Source organism: Drosophila melanogaster, chromosome 2R, assembly GCF_000001215.4.
Source record: "Drosophila melanogaster chromosome 2R".
In the NCBI taxonomy this organism is placed as follows: Eukaryota; Metazoa; Arthropoda; class Insecta; order Diptera; family Drosophilidae; genus Drosophila; species Drosophila melanogaster.
Window position 1 is genome coordinate 5022483 of NT_033778.4, and position 14623 is coordinate 5037105.

A 14623-nucleotide genomic window follows, 5' to 3' on the forward strand; every position below is an offset into this window, starting at 1 on the left:
ATCAGCTGCACCAGGATTGTTTGCGATTAATTTATATCGTAAATGGAGTGACTTTCAGCTAATCAGGATTTCCGCTGATGGCCTAGACCCCAGCTTGAGTTTCCGTTCTATTTTATTTCTAATCAAACCGTCGTGGAGTCAAATCGTGGAAAGTTCGTTTTGTTGGAAAAAATTTTAACCTGCGGTGAGAATTTTTTTAGTGCGGAAATATATTGTTAGAGTGAGTTTTCCTCTCCACAAAACGGTGGGCGGACTAAGTTTTTTCCATGAGGAAATTTGCGGAAACAATAAATTGTTTGGCTATGCAGACCGCAGACAGCAGCAGCTCATCATAAATATGACTTATTTTATTTATCGCTCTTATAAATTGCTCTTGATTTTGCATTCCCCTATGCTATGTTCCTCTCTCTCAAAAGAGAGCGAGCACAGCTGTCTTAATCTATATTCTGTGAAACTTGCTCATTTGCCTTCTGCATAGCAAGTTCAGTTACAAATTAAGTGTTGATCACACCGGTACTGCTGTGATACACTTTAATTCTTAATCAGTTCCGTACGGGCACTGCCGCCGTTCGTTATACCCTACAGCCCTGTGTGGCAAAACATATTGAAATAAAACTGAAATATTAACATAAACATTAACTTTACCGTGTTTATAAATTGCCACACCATTTCTCAAAGTCAATGAAGAAGCTCATTGCCAAAATATAAATATTAATAAAAACTAACAGAATTTACTTGCAACCCACTCTCTTACATTTTTCTTCTTATTAATCAGTATTAAACTGATTAGAAGACTTTTATAAATTGAAATTATATTTATATATATATATTTTATTTTATATTTCTTAAGCTTACATAAGTTTTTTCTATCTAACACTTTAGCATGGGAAAATAACATTTATTTTAATTTAATATGTATTATAAGTTATTATAAAAATTGTTATTATTTATTAGTCATTAAAATGAATACAAAAATGCACCTCTACAAATGTAAATACGGAACTCGGCTGATGTTTCTCCGGACATAGGGCACATAGGAGCCACTAGAGCTATCTTAAGGAAAGTGCTCATAGTTATGGAGGGCAATCTGAGAACAGAATCACACCGGTGTTTCGGTGGCAATAAATTTCTCAGGCTTTACCTCCTTTTCTAGAACTGTCTTCTTTCGAATATATTTATTTATTTCCTACGATTTTGTATACTAGCTCTATATTCTTTTGTCGCTTCTCGATTTTATTCATTAATGTCTGTAGCGAAAAGGTATCTGTAGAAGAAAGACCACTGCACCCAACGCCTACGAGCTAGAGTAGGATTCTAAAGCGTGCACCCGTCAGTACAGGTTCCCTTGCCTTTCGTTACACGTTACAACTTAATGTTCCTTTATTTTTTTCTGGTTTTCCATTTTCTCTGAATTATGTAAGATAGTCTAGTAAAATTCGAATTGTACGAATTGTATTTACTTGTCTGCAATTTAAATTAAATTGCGTTTATTTAATCTTCTTGCATCTCGCCCTGTCTCATCTATCTTCCTATTTCTAATGTCTATATGTGTACACTACTACAATGCATCAGAGTTAAAGTTAGTTAATTTTTATGGTGGGTCTTGAAACTATCTATACATATATGGCAACAGCTTATGATCTATAAGAATAAAAACTTGATTCCCAAACCACGGATTTCCTAACAAACGCATACTCCTTTTTCGGTGTTTGAAAAAATGATATCCGGATTATCAGCCGATTTGCGGTCCCAAGGACCTTAGTTTGTGTCAACGGGACGCAATTTACCTATCGAGGGTCCCAGGTGCTCTGAAAGGCCAATGGACTGGTATTGCAGCACACCGCGCCATACACACCGCAACAAAATCCAAAAATCCAAAAATACACGCCGTGGCAAAATCCCGCGGATCGGGCCCATCCAACCGTGAAGACATGATAGCGGAGTATCTCGGTGACACACCGCAGAACACATGGAACCAACTTCTCCCGGAGATCTCGCTTGCCCTCAACAGCAGAGTATCGGACACAAGGGGAGGAGTCTCCAGTAACTCGAGTCTCACCCGACCCCCGAGGTAGGGATGGAGTGTGAGAAACCACCCTGGTTCCCTTAAAATTTGTATTTAATAATGTAAATATTATTAAATAATATTTAAATAATATTATTTTATTATATCATATATCATATAATATTATTAATAATATTTTACCGTCCATAATAATGGATGGTCAAGCAACTATGGCAATAGTAACCAGAAACGGGTCGCATCCTTCCCGACTCAAGTGCACAAAATAAGCGATCCTGATTTGCTCGACATACTTCTCAGCAAGTTCTGGGAGGTGGAGGATTGACTAGTCAAAATGGTAAATGAGTCTAAATCCTATTGCGAAAGTAACTTCATCCAAACTACCAAGAAGGACGCAAGCAGGAGGTACCCCGACAATTCCGGCTCGAATTTAGGATATTTGAAGTCCATTGCTCTAGTTCAGTTTTTTAGAAACGAGAATTGTTTGAAATGAGACATTCCCCTAAAAAACCAATCAATATGACAGCGTGATTCAGGAGTACCTGGATCTGTGTCATATGAAAGAAGTGCCGTCGACTGATAATTCTCCGAAATATTATCTTCCTCATCATGCGGGAGTTAAGCCCGAAATCACCACAAAGCTTCGCGTTGTATTTAACGCTTCAAGTCCGTCGGCAAATGGAACCAGCTTAAATAATATCCTTCATGCTGGTGCATTCCTGGATCTAACGATCCATATCCGGAAGTGGCGGTATTTTCAAAACGTCTTCAGTGCGGACATTAAAAAAAAGGTATCGTCAGATCTGGGTCGACCCGAAACATACCCTTTTCGAAGAATTCTTTTCCGAAATAAGGAAGGAGATATCCCGAAGTCTCGGATAGCAAACAGTTACCTTCAGCTGGCAGAGGATGTCAAAGTGTCGATAACGTTTTGGCAGGGCGAGTTCCGTGAATAAAGCCCACAGTTCCATTTGAGAGTTGCAAGCAGCCCAATGTTCCTCCGGGTCTACGTTGGACGTCAAGCCACAAGACGTCCCGGCGGAGCACCTTCTTCATAGCGATATAGCACCTTCTTCTTCATCGATATCGTTGCCGAAAGCACGGACAAGACGCTCGGTATTTGGTGGAGGGCAAAGTCCGACGAATTCTATTTTAACTCTCCTGCAATAGCTTTGGCACACTCCTATACAATGCGAGAAGTTTTGTCCCAAATCGTCAGGTTATTCGATCCTGCCGGGATTTGGACTAACATTCCAAAATGTTAATGCAAGAGATTTGGTTGCAAGACTTAGGCTGGGACGATAAGCCTCCCAACGAAATGAGTCATAGGTGGCAATCGTTCTTAAATGAGTATTCCGAACTCAACCAGATCCGCGTTCCCAGATGGGTGTGGTAAGAATAGAGGCAACAATAGAACATCACGGATTGATGGGCCCACTAGTGAAGGCATCCGAGAGTCAGAAAGAGCTCTGGTATCCATTACGCAGTACCGAGCATACGGCCAACAGCAGAAACATCTGGCAGATAAAAGGCCCCTTCCAGTGACCAGTCCGTTTCCTTTCATGGACCAATACGGCTTTTTAAGAGTATGCGGCCGCCGCAATGCCTCCAGAAGCCCACAATATGACTGATACGACTGTCTTGCCTCCCAATCCAATTTGCTCACCAGATTACTCTGCACGGCGGTAGTCAATTAATAGTACACCTGATCCGATCGAAGTATTGGATTTCTAAAATCAAGAATCTGGTGAAGGCTGGAGTGAATCCGTGTACGACGTCCGAAGACCCTCATATTAACTGGCTCTCACAAGGGCCACGAAGGCCCCCATCAAGCAAATGACGGGTGGGCAGATTCAAATCGAAATTTGAAACTTTATATTACCTTTTTTAATTTTCACTTCTACTTTTTTTCTTTCAGTAGACTACTTTTAATTAATTTATCTTCCCTGGCTAACAGTAGAACGATGTTTGGAACAGTCTTTATTTGTAAGCTTATTCGTGGTGAAGTTGAGAGTCCCGACTTGGTTAGACGGCTTAACTTCTCTGTCCCACGTAGATTCACGAGGAACTATATACCCCTTATCTTAAATCATTGTAGATCTAACTATGAGTTGCATGTCCCTTACAGAGTATTATGTTCTGACTTAATAGACTTTCCTATTATCAGTAATCTTGACACTTTGCAGCTCTTAATGCAATAAATTCGAACTTTTTAAATACATATTTAGATCTTACTAATATTTATATATATTATACTATTTATATCCGTTACTCGTAGAGTAAAAGCAAAGACACTAGAATAGCAAGATGCGTAACGCCATACGATTTTTTGCCACACGACTTTTTCGCCGTGGCTCTAGAGGTGGCTCCAGGCTCTCTCGAATTTTAGATCGAGAGCGAAAGAGCGTAGAGCGCTACAGCGAACAGCTCTTTTCTACGCATACAGTGATAGCAGACAACTTTATGTGGGCACACGTATGCTCATGCATTGTAAATTTGACAAGATATGCCCTTCACCTTAGAAGTTCTTACCATGCGAAAAATTCTTGTTGTGCATTGCCTTAACGTTGTTATTATTTAAATATAGCTTAAAAATAGTAATAGTCGAATCTTAATATCACACACTTCGTCCACACATCGTTCCTCAAGATATGACTTGCAATAAACAGTTTTCATATTTTTATTTATATTATAAGTTTTTATTTTCTACTATGTAATGTTTTTATGAAATATTTATTTCTCAATGTAATGTCTTCTTTTTGGAAAAATTATGTTTTAAGTTACAACAGTTATAATTATTTCCTTTGTATTTGCATTAATTATTTAGTATATCTATTAAGTCGTTTGACCTAATATGATGATCCATTTTTATTATTAAAAATGCATATTAGATTCAGTTATTTTTGAGTTTCGGTTTTTTTTTGTTGTTATATTCCAATTTGATATTTTTAACAAGCACACAAAAAAGTGGCTGCATAGTGCCAAACCAATGTATGGCCGTTACGCATTTCGTTATTCTAGGGTCTTTGATTGTACCATATATTTTTATATATATTTTTGATCATGATCAATAGCCGAGTATATCTAGCCATGTCCGTCTGTCCGTCCGTGCGACTGTCCGTCTGTCCTGTTGAACGTCGAGATCTCAGGAACTAAATGCCAGAAGGTAGAGATTAAGCATACAGATATTACACAAAACTGCCACGTCCACACTTTTGAAAAATGTGTTGATATTTTTTCAGATTTTTATTTCTCTTGCAAATTTTTATCGATTTGCAAAACAAACTGTTTGCCACGCCCACTATAAGGACCTTTAACAGCCCAAAACTGCCACGCCCACATTTTGAAAGATTGTCGGACATTTTTTCATAATTTTTTTTTAGTCGCTTAAATTTGCCAAACAACTTTTTTTATATTCTGTTTGTATAACTACGGTTTTACGAAATGTTTTGTGTTTGTATATTTTTTTATCTGGCCAATTTTTATCAATATGGCAAAAAAGATTAGCCACGCTCAGTCTGCAATAAATCTAACCGATACCAGGTTGAATTATGAGTATTGTTTTGTTTTTATATTTTTAATCTGTCCAATTTCAGTCAATATGCCAAAAAAGATTTAAAACGTCCACTGTTCCATAAATGTAATCGATACCATGTGGCAATTGTGAGTAATCTCGTGAAGAGTATTTTCTAATTTTGTTTGTTGTGTCTCCATTTCCCTTACACTGCCGCACGCAGTTTGTTAGGTTGCCTTTCGTACTTGCAGAGCTTAGAGCACTCGAAGGATGAAAGTTGCCTGCAGATGGTACTGGCCACCCGAGGGAAATAATATTTCTTCAGAAGCTACAAGCGCACCTCTTAAGGACCCCAATGGGCTTTGCGATGTTATCTTTCACTAACTTCGCAGATCTCGTGGGGATCCGACAGATCTACCACTAGCCTCTGTGTTATTCGAATTTTAAACCCTACAAAATTCTCTAAGCACGTTGATAACAGATGGCTTAAGCTACTTTCCCAAGGAATCGACCAAATCAGATACAAGTCCAGCTCCCACAGCAATCACATGGCGCTCGAAACCCCTGTGGTTGCTGTCACAAATGTTCCGATCGTTCAGGGTCAAAAACTAATTGATTTTGTATACGTTAATGAGAAAAGTATGTGGGACGCATCCTCATCCGCACTATGTACGGTGGAGCCTCCCTCGGTAGCTGGGGCAGTATCCGAACGCTACCATTAAAGGGCACCGACGTTGGATTTACCGGGCTTGAAGTTGTACCAAGGACTTTAGAAAAACAAGATGCACACGATTTTTTGTGCTTTCTTTTGGGCTCCAGTCTTTCTAGAATTGTTGTTCAAATAGCCAGCAGATCTCTCCTACGAATACAGGGACAGACGACTACAGGTTGTGTGCACTCGTAAGCTCATACATTGTAAATTGTTGTTGCATCTGGGTCAATCGTTGCCATCTGCTGAGTCGGCCTTCGCGAAGATGAGTTATGTCAGCCTGGGAAATTTTGTGTTGTTGGTACCACTTAGAAAATGCACCGGAGTTAGCACCTAAAGACTTTTAGATTTTCTTAAAACATAAACAAGCGTTACCTAATTCTTGGATGGCTTGGAAACACCGACGACTCTATAGAAGTGACTTAACAGCAGCCTGATCTTCCAATCAATGCAATCACATCAGGCGGAAGCAATCGATGATTATAAACAATGATAATAAACAATGTGTACCTTGGTGACTGGATGATGCTTTGGTAAATGTATTGGATGTCTGGGATCGTAGTCCAAGTTTGCGTTCTGAATACGTTAAACACCGTCGGATGTTGCCGTATCCTGTACGACCGATAACTGTGAGATCAACTCCACCCATGACTAAATAATTGGCGCTGCGTCATCTCAATCCACCATAGTACTCCAGAGAAGTTGAAGAAAGATCTTAGATTTTTTACCCATTGGGTTTATTAGACCAAGTGGATCATAGAATTGGCCTATTGTTGACAATGCAATCCGCTTAGTAGGTCGATGATTGGACGTTATTTTAGAATTATTAAATATGTGTTGATCTGCAGCTTGGCGATATCCTATCGATCGTGAAATTTGATTACCTGCTACTTGTCGCAGACAAAGTGTCCTTCCAGGGCTGTTGGCTCATTCGAACACCATTTACGGATTGGAAAGTGGCCTCGCGACAGTAACTGACGACGAATTTCTATCACCTCCTAAGTGAATCCCCTCAGTTGATTAAATCATCCACATAGAAATCTCTACGAACAATATATGAGCCAACTGGAAATGATTGTTCTTCATCATAAGAGAGCTTATGCAAGGTTCCATAGATTACAGTGTTCAATTTAAAAACACTCATCCGATTCATAGCAAAAAATTAATCCGGTTACGAAACTTGCATGCAACGGTACATCTTGAAGATACAAAGGGCCACAAATCGAAGATTATTTGCTGTACGAAGTAAATCGTTCGGAGGTCCACGAAACACCACACGAAGCTATGTAAGCTCTTCTGCTTATTTATGCAACCGATAACTCCATCGTTACAAGAGCCACGTGGCCCAGATCGATATACTCTCGTAGAAGGTCTGAATAATGAGCGTTCAGGACTGAGTTTTTTTCAAGAATAGGGATCATCTAGAGACTCGAATCCTAAAGACGATTTCCCAAAATCGGTTTACCATTGCGGAAAGTGTGTCATCATCAGATTGACCAGCAGGGTCCTTGGCTGCTAATATCGATTTATGATTTGGCATAATCGATATCCCACAGATGCTAAGTTGATTTTTTGAAGAGTTGGCAACGTCCATTACAAATAAATTTATCCCAAAGAAATTATTTCAAGAAACAGACCAGCGCCAATTAAAAGGTCAATTCGTTGTGATTGGCTGAAATAAGGATCATCGATAATCCGTATTACTGTAATACTGTCACAATAGCTGCAAATGAAGCGGATGAATATTGAATGTTTTATCAGAAATCATGATAGATTCTCCAATCCGAGGTTTGCGATATTTAAATGGTCCTGATAATCCGTGATACTGTCACAACAGCTTAAACGCGTTAGCGTGCATATAGTGACTGTGTAAGAATTTTGACTGCCTTTTCAGAAATCATGGAAGGTTCTCCAATCCAAGGCTGGCGAACTTCTATGATTCAAATTTAATTGACTACCTAAGCAAGAAGTTTTGAAGTTTAGCTTGATTGATGATCCCTTCTCGACACCTTTTATTCCAGTACTGCCTGAACGTGTAAAACTTTGTTACCGAATCGATTAATCAGCAAGTTCATAGCCTTTTAATAAGTGGCATTTGACGGTTCGAGCAAGCGTATGGTCTCCAGTGCCACGTCGCCTAAACCGACCGTAGACATTATAATTATACAACATCATTTAGCTTATTATCATTTACGATGCCCGTGGTGAAAGTTGCAAGAAAATCCGGCCAATCAGAATAGGACCTATGAAAACGAGCAATTACCAGATTTGGCAACCGAGGCTTCCTAACTCGAAAAGAAAGATCCGCATTGCCGAATCAAACGCCAAGCTTATGGAATTGATCCTCGCGCCACTTTCCCAACGCGGGACGCGAACTTTGTGGAGAGAACTATGGCAGCGGTGTAGTAGTTCTACAGGAGTAAACTCATCCCATCCTGTAACAACCCATTATTTTAATAAGCAACACACGATTCGGTTTATCAACTTATTTATTTCCTTTCACTTCAGTATGCTTGCTTCCTTTGTCAGCGTCCAAACTAAATTAAAAAGTAATTATGTATATCAAGAGAGTACTGTCATAGAGCGAAAACGCGAGCGCGAGAGAGTGTTGGCTGTCGATCTTTGCTCAGCATCGTGGTGCTGGTTCCCACATCCCTTCCTTCCTCACCAGCTTCAGGGTAACAATGTTGTGTGGCTCGTCCTCTTCTGGGGTCGGCAAGCTTGGTGGTGCTTCAGGATCCAGAGACTGACCCGCATCAAGCATAGGTAAGGGGTCAATGTTAGGCACCTCTGGCTGTGTACTCCGTTGGAGAAGCTTTTTAAGATGACTTACATTCCTCATAAGGGTTCGGCCCTGCCCTACAACTTGCACTATATTTCCTTTCGTCTCCACCACTTCATATTCAGTAGTGTCGAAGCTCGGAGTAAGCTTGTGGGGAAAAACTACATTTTTAAGGACCGATGATATCTGCCCTATCCCTTTTGCTTAACTATACAGTCTCTATCTTTTTCCGCTGAATCAGAAAATTCGCCTAACAAATCTTGTATGCCTGGGATCTTATCTTGAATGACTCGATTAAGCTGATGCGCTTTCAGACGTTTGACAAGCGCTGGTTATCTCCCAAAGTAGGTCCGGGAGTTTGAGTAGTGAAGATTTGTTGGTATTGATCCCAAGAGAAACGTCCGTTGGAGTTGAGTTTGAAATTCTGAATGAATGTTTTATTTCTTTCTCCTCATTTTTATAGTTTTGGTTTGGTATATTTATGCTTATTCTAATATGCTGATTGACCGAAAAGTAGAAAAGGAGCGGATGAAGTTCAGTGTTGTCAAGTTGCCCCCTTGTTTGGTTCGATTCAGCATTTTCAATGGTAATCGATCCAAGACCCAACATTTCAAGTGGTCGCCGATGCAGCATTTCGGATGTTTAATTGATACTATGTCTCAGCGTTTTAAGTGAACCGCAACAGAGCACAACAAAGTATATCTTGGTGCCCGCTTAGACCTCTGGTTGTCGAAGTGGCTTTGGTGGGGGACCGCCGAGGGTTCCCTCCTCCGACCATAGCGGGGACATAGTTGCTACAACCGTAGCAGGTGAAGCGATGGTGGGTGTGAAGGTGGCCAGTGGTTTAGTCTCTGGTGTGAAAATTTTTGTATTCTTTGGGAACCAGGCCACGACGAATACTACTATCAGTAGTATACCGAGCATCGAGTAAGTTGTTGTTGTATGGATCGTAGTTTCTCACTGTATCCTGCTGATCTGTATTTTCGTTTCCAGATCCTCCATCCTCAGCTCGTGTATTCACAGCTCCTGGGTTGTCCTGTTTCTCTTAATCGTCTCTATCCGAGGAATGTTCAACTTCAACTCTGCTCTGCCAAGCATCTCTACCGCTTCGTACTGTACGTTGTTTACCATTGCCTTGTTTTGGACTCCACAATCCGTCTGTAGCTTGACATTTCCTCCATTGAAAATTGCGATGTAGCCGGCCTCCGGTTCGAAGATCGTTGCGACCAAACCGACATCCTTCGTTTCGCATTCCGCTTCCTTTCCTCTTAACAGTCTTGTGATACATTTCGAATTGATTTGACTTATACTTTTGTCATTCTTACATATATAAATTTTTCTTACTAACTGACATTTTCCCTTATAGTAATGTATTTTATTCCCGTGAATCAACACATTATTTGGAGTTATCACAAATTCCGTGTTATTCATAGGAAGTGGTATTAATCTTCGGAATGAAAATATTTCTTTCTTTCTTTCTTAAATAACGGCAATTTTATTAAAAATAGTATGTCTGTATTATTAATGATAGTGCTTAATTCTAAAAATTCGTACATATATTCGTCGGACTATAATTGTATCCCTTCACTCTCCAAGTCGTGGACACACCTGTCCGTTTCTTTATTGTCGAATAGGAATCTGAATATTACTTCTAACTTAGCCAACAACAGGCTCTCGGCAACGTTATTCAGGTTCAAGGTAAATATATTTATAGTAAGCGAAATTCTGTCGATATATTCCTATAAATTCTCCTGTCTTCTTCTATAAATGACTTACTTATGCCATTATTATATATTTATTAATAAATGTGTTTACCCTACTCGGCTCTTCGTTTATGTATCCCATCTACTCTATCCCATCTAGTATTGCCTTATATTCTTGCAACCTTACGATGTGGATATAATTTTGGTACGTTTGTATCACCTTTGCCGTCCCCATTTCTATATGAGCCAAAGGTTCGTTCCCCTCCAAGGGTATTATTTCGAAACTGCTTGCTTCGGCCACGGCAATGGGTCTTCTCCTTGTGAATTTTCTGCGGTTTGGTTGTTGTTATTGTTAGGACATTATCTTCCAACACCTTGTGTTTAGAGAACCTATGAGTGAGTTTATCTCTCCGATTCTCTTTCCTAAATATTGTGTTCCCAATCTGCACCGGGTCTGGTTCCTGTCTATCTATGTTAGCTGCCTCAATTCTCTTTACCTTCTGACTCTGTCCTTTCCTTTACCTTTGGGTACACCTCGGCCTAAAACGCATTGATTTTCTGTTAATAATCGTGTTCATTATTGAATGTAACGTTATTTAGGAGATCCTGCATTCTGCCTGTAAGGAGTTCTTGAGGTGCCAGCTTTGTTGCTGAATGAATGGCGTTATAAACGCTTCACTCAGTATCTCCTCGTGTCTGAGCTCTAACTTCCCTGCCTTCTTGCTCTCCATAATCAACCTATATATTTCCGTTATCGTTGAATATAACCATGGAGTTACTCGACGACTGCTGGAAGAATGTTGTATGCAGCTCAAGTTCGTACTGCCTACAAGAATCCTTAAAGAGGTTCGACGAGAACTCGAGTTCTTGGTCGCAGATCATCTTTTTGGGTATTCCGAACAGGGCCATAAAGTTTTTCATCACTTTCACAATGTTAATACTTTCCTTGGCTGGAATAGTTACTCCCCATGCATATCTCGAAAATTTGTCGATAATCGTGAAAACTTTTTTGTGTTAACAAAATATAAATCAATATGGGTCTGTCTGGAGTTTTCGTTACGTATTTTTGCCTTTAACAGCTATCGCAATTGTTAATTGTTTGTGTTATCCACTGCTTCATAGGGGGAAAAACACACTCCTTTTTAAATGTGCTAGTGTTTCCTCTATCCTCTATATTTTTACCAGCAGATCCCATGAAGCTTCCAGATTTGATTGACTGTGCCATCACAAAAAGGATATCTCAATCAATGATTACAGCTGAGGCCCTTCCAGAACTCTCATCTCAAAAAATTGGATACTTCCCTCAAAAGTGGAAGAAATCAATTATATTTATGATCCCTAGGCATAGGAAAGTCAAAACACAGCCATCATCATACAGGCCAATAAGCTTACTTACTTGTCTATCCAAGTTATTTGAAAAAGGGCTGCTGCTACGCATCAGCCCCCACCTCAAAACACACAACACACTCCCATCGCACCAATTTGGGTTTCGGGCAAAACATGGAGCCATTGAACAGGTTAACCGCATCACATCAGGAAATCGCACTGCCTTTGCACAAGCATTCGATAGAGTATGGCTGGATGGACTTATGTTTAAAATAATCAAACTGCTGCCTCAAAACATACATAACCTTCTAAAGTCTTACCCATATAAAAGAGTGTTCGCGGTTAGATGCAGTTTAAGCACTACAAGCGATTGTACTATAGAAGCCTCAAGAAAGTGTTCTAGGCCCAATTCTATACACGGCGGACATCCCAACAAACTACCAGCTAACGATATCCACATTCGCTGATGACACTGCAAAACTAAGTCGATCCAGATGCCCACTAAAAGCTACGATGCAACTAGCACGCCACCTAACTTGTGTAGAACATTGGCTTGCAAATTGGCGCATACGAGTAAACGAAGGAAAGTGCAAACAGGTAACATTTACCCTAAACTAACAAAGCTGCCCGCCCTTGGTAATGAACCACACGCGCATTCCACAAGCCGATAACGTAATATACTTAGGTATTCATCTGGACAAGCGGCTCACCTGGCGGAAACACATAGAGGCCAAGACGACGCACCTCAGACTAAAAGCAAGAGATCTGCACTGGCTTATAAAAGTTCGCTCTCCCCTAAGACTGGAGTACAAAGTCCTCTTATATAACTCCGTTTTGAAACCCATATGGACCTATGGCTCCGAGCGATGGGGCAACGAATCGAGAAGCAACATCGACATAGTACAGCGAGCACAGTCTAGTATTCTGAGAATCACTGGAGCTCCGTGGTATCTTCGGAACGAGAATATACACAGAGACTTACAAATAAAACTTGTCATTGAGACAATAGCAGAAAAGAAAGTAAAATACAATGAAAAACTAGCCTCACATCCAAATCCTCTTGCAAGAAAACTTATTCGAGTATGCAGCGAAAGCCGACTACACCGGAACGACCAACCCAGCCCAGCGTTAAATTTGTTAGGCATATAATCTTTTACTATTTTCAACTGTGTTCCGAACAGGTAGTGTCTGAAATGCCTTATCGCCGAAATAATGGCAAGCATTTCCTTCTCTATCGTAGCATAGTTTCTTTCGGATGTTGACAGGGTTCTACTTGCGTATGCTATTGGTCTGTCCGTTCCCAAGTTTCCCTGCGATAGGACCGCCCCAGTGGGATAATTGCTTGCATCCATGGTCAGTATGAATGTCTTTTCGAAGTCGGGAAATTGTAAAATTTGGTCATTGCATAAGAGAACCCTCACCTCAAATGCTTCTGTGTATTCCTCGTCTATTCGCACTGCCTTTTTCCCTTTAAGTTGTTTCGTCATCGGCTTTGTTATTGCTGCGAAATCCTTAATGAACTTCCTGTAGTAACCTAATAACCCTAGGAAAGATTTTATCTGCCTGGTCCTGGTCATCGGAATAGTGAATTTATTAATTGATTAAATTTTTCCAGGATTCGGTTTGATTCCTTGTGGGGTCACTACATGTTCTAAGTATTTCACCTCTGTCCTCAGAAATTCCGTCTTATCAAACTGCAGTTTAAAATTAGCTTCCGTAAGCTTTTTAAAAACTTTTCCAAGTCCGTAATATGTTCCTGCAAGGACGTTGAGATGTTATTCATCAGCCTCTTAAAAGTTGCGGGAGCATTGTTCTAACCGATCGGCATTCGGACATACTCCCTCTGCGGAGAAAGCCGTTTTCGGAATGTCCTTTTCCTGAACCTCAATCTGATGAGAAGTACTTCGCTTTCCCTAGGTTATCCAATATGTCTTTTATTATAGGTAGTGGGTATCTATCCGTTATCACCTTCTCATTCAACTTCCTATAATCCACCACTATTTTCTTTTTCCCGAAGAATCCTTCTTTTTAGGCAACAGCCAGACTGGAGCACTCCACGGGGAATGGCTATGTCTTATTATCTTCTGGTCTACCAGCTTCTCCAATTGTCTTTTCACCTCTTCTTTGTGGAATATACCCGGAAACTTCATACAAATTCAGCAAAGTTCTCCGAGCTCTTTTTTGTTCAAATGGTCTGTTCTGCTACTATCACCGTTCCTTTCCCATTGTATACCGTTCAGTTCAAAAATGACTTAATGTTTATATACTATGTTGCTATTATGAACTGAACTTATGTATGTGTACCTCTAGCCTACTACATATTGTATTCAATTCTAATGGTCTGTAGGCCTCAAACTGAATCTTCTGTTTCATGTTTGCTAACTCAAACCATGCGTTCTGTTTATCAATAACCATTCCGATCAACCCCTCGAAGAATTGATGAAATTTAAAGAGTAACATTCTTATCTTACCAACTTTTCCTTACTCTGCGAACATTGGTATGCTTCCCTCTCAACCTCATGCGACTGTGTGATGGTTTTATTGTGTCTTTTAGTTTCATTATATA

At 40.0% G+C, this 14623-nt stretch overlaps 1 long non-coding RNA gene across 1 annotated transcript, besides 12 other annotated features; it reads right to left on the minus strand.

The window, feature by feature from the left end:
* Positions 1-1374: part of a mobile genetic element that runs on past the window's edge.
* Positions 1375-2239: 865 nt separating this feature from the next.
* Positions 2240-3795: a mobile genetic element.
* A 140-nt stretch (positions 3796-3935) lies between these two features.
* Positions 3936-4284: a mobile genetic element.
* A 25-nt stretch (positions 4285-4309) lies between these two features.
* Positions 4310-5052: a mobile genetic element.
* An 18-nt stretch (positions 5053-5070) lies between these two features.
* Positions 5071-5399: a mobile genetic element.
* Positions 5400-5759: 360 nt separating this feature from the next.
* Positions 5760-6006: a mobile genetic element.
* Positions 6007-6298: 292 nt separating this feature from the next.
* Positions 6299-6459: a mobile genetic element.
* Positions 6460-9512: 3053 nt separating this feature from the next.
* Positions 9513-10313, minus strand: lncRNA:CR44105 (long non-coding RNA:CR44105). Its single transcript, NR_073827.1, has one exon. It is a non-coding gene; the product is annotated as a long non-coding RNA:CR44105 (long non-coding RNA).
* Positions 10314-11444: 1131 nt separating this feature from the next.
* Positions 11445-13951: a mobile genetic element.
* Positions 11913-13200: a mobile genetic element.
* Positions 13202-13830: a mobile genetic element.
* Positions 13952-14193: a mobile genetic element.
* Positions 14194-14307: 114 nt separating this feature from the next.
* Positions 14308-14376: a mobile genetic element.
* Positions 14377-14623: the final 247 nt, after the last annotated feature.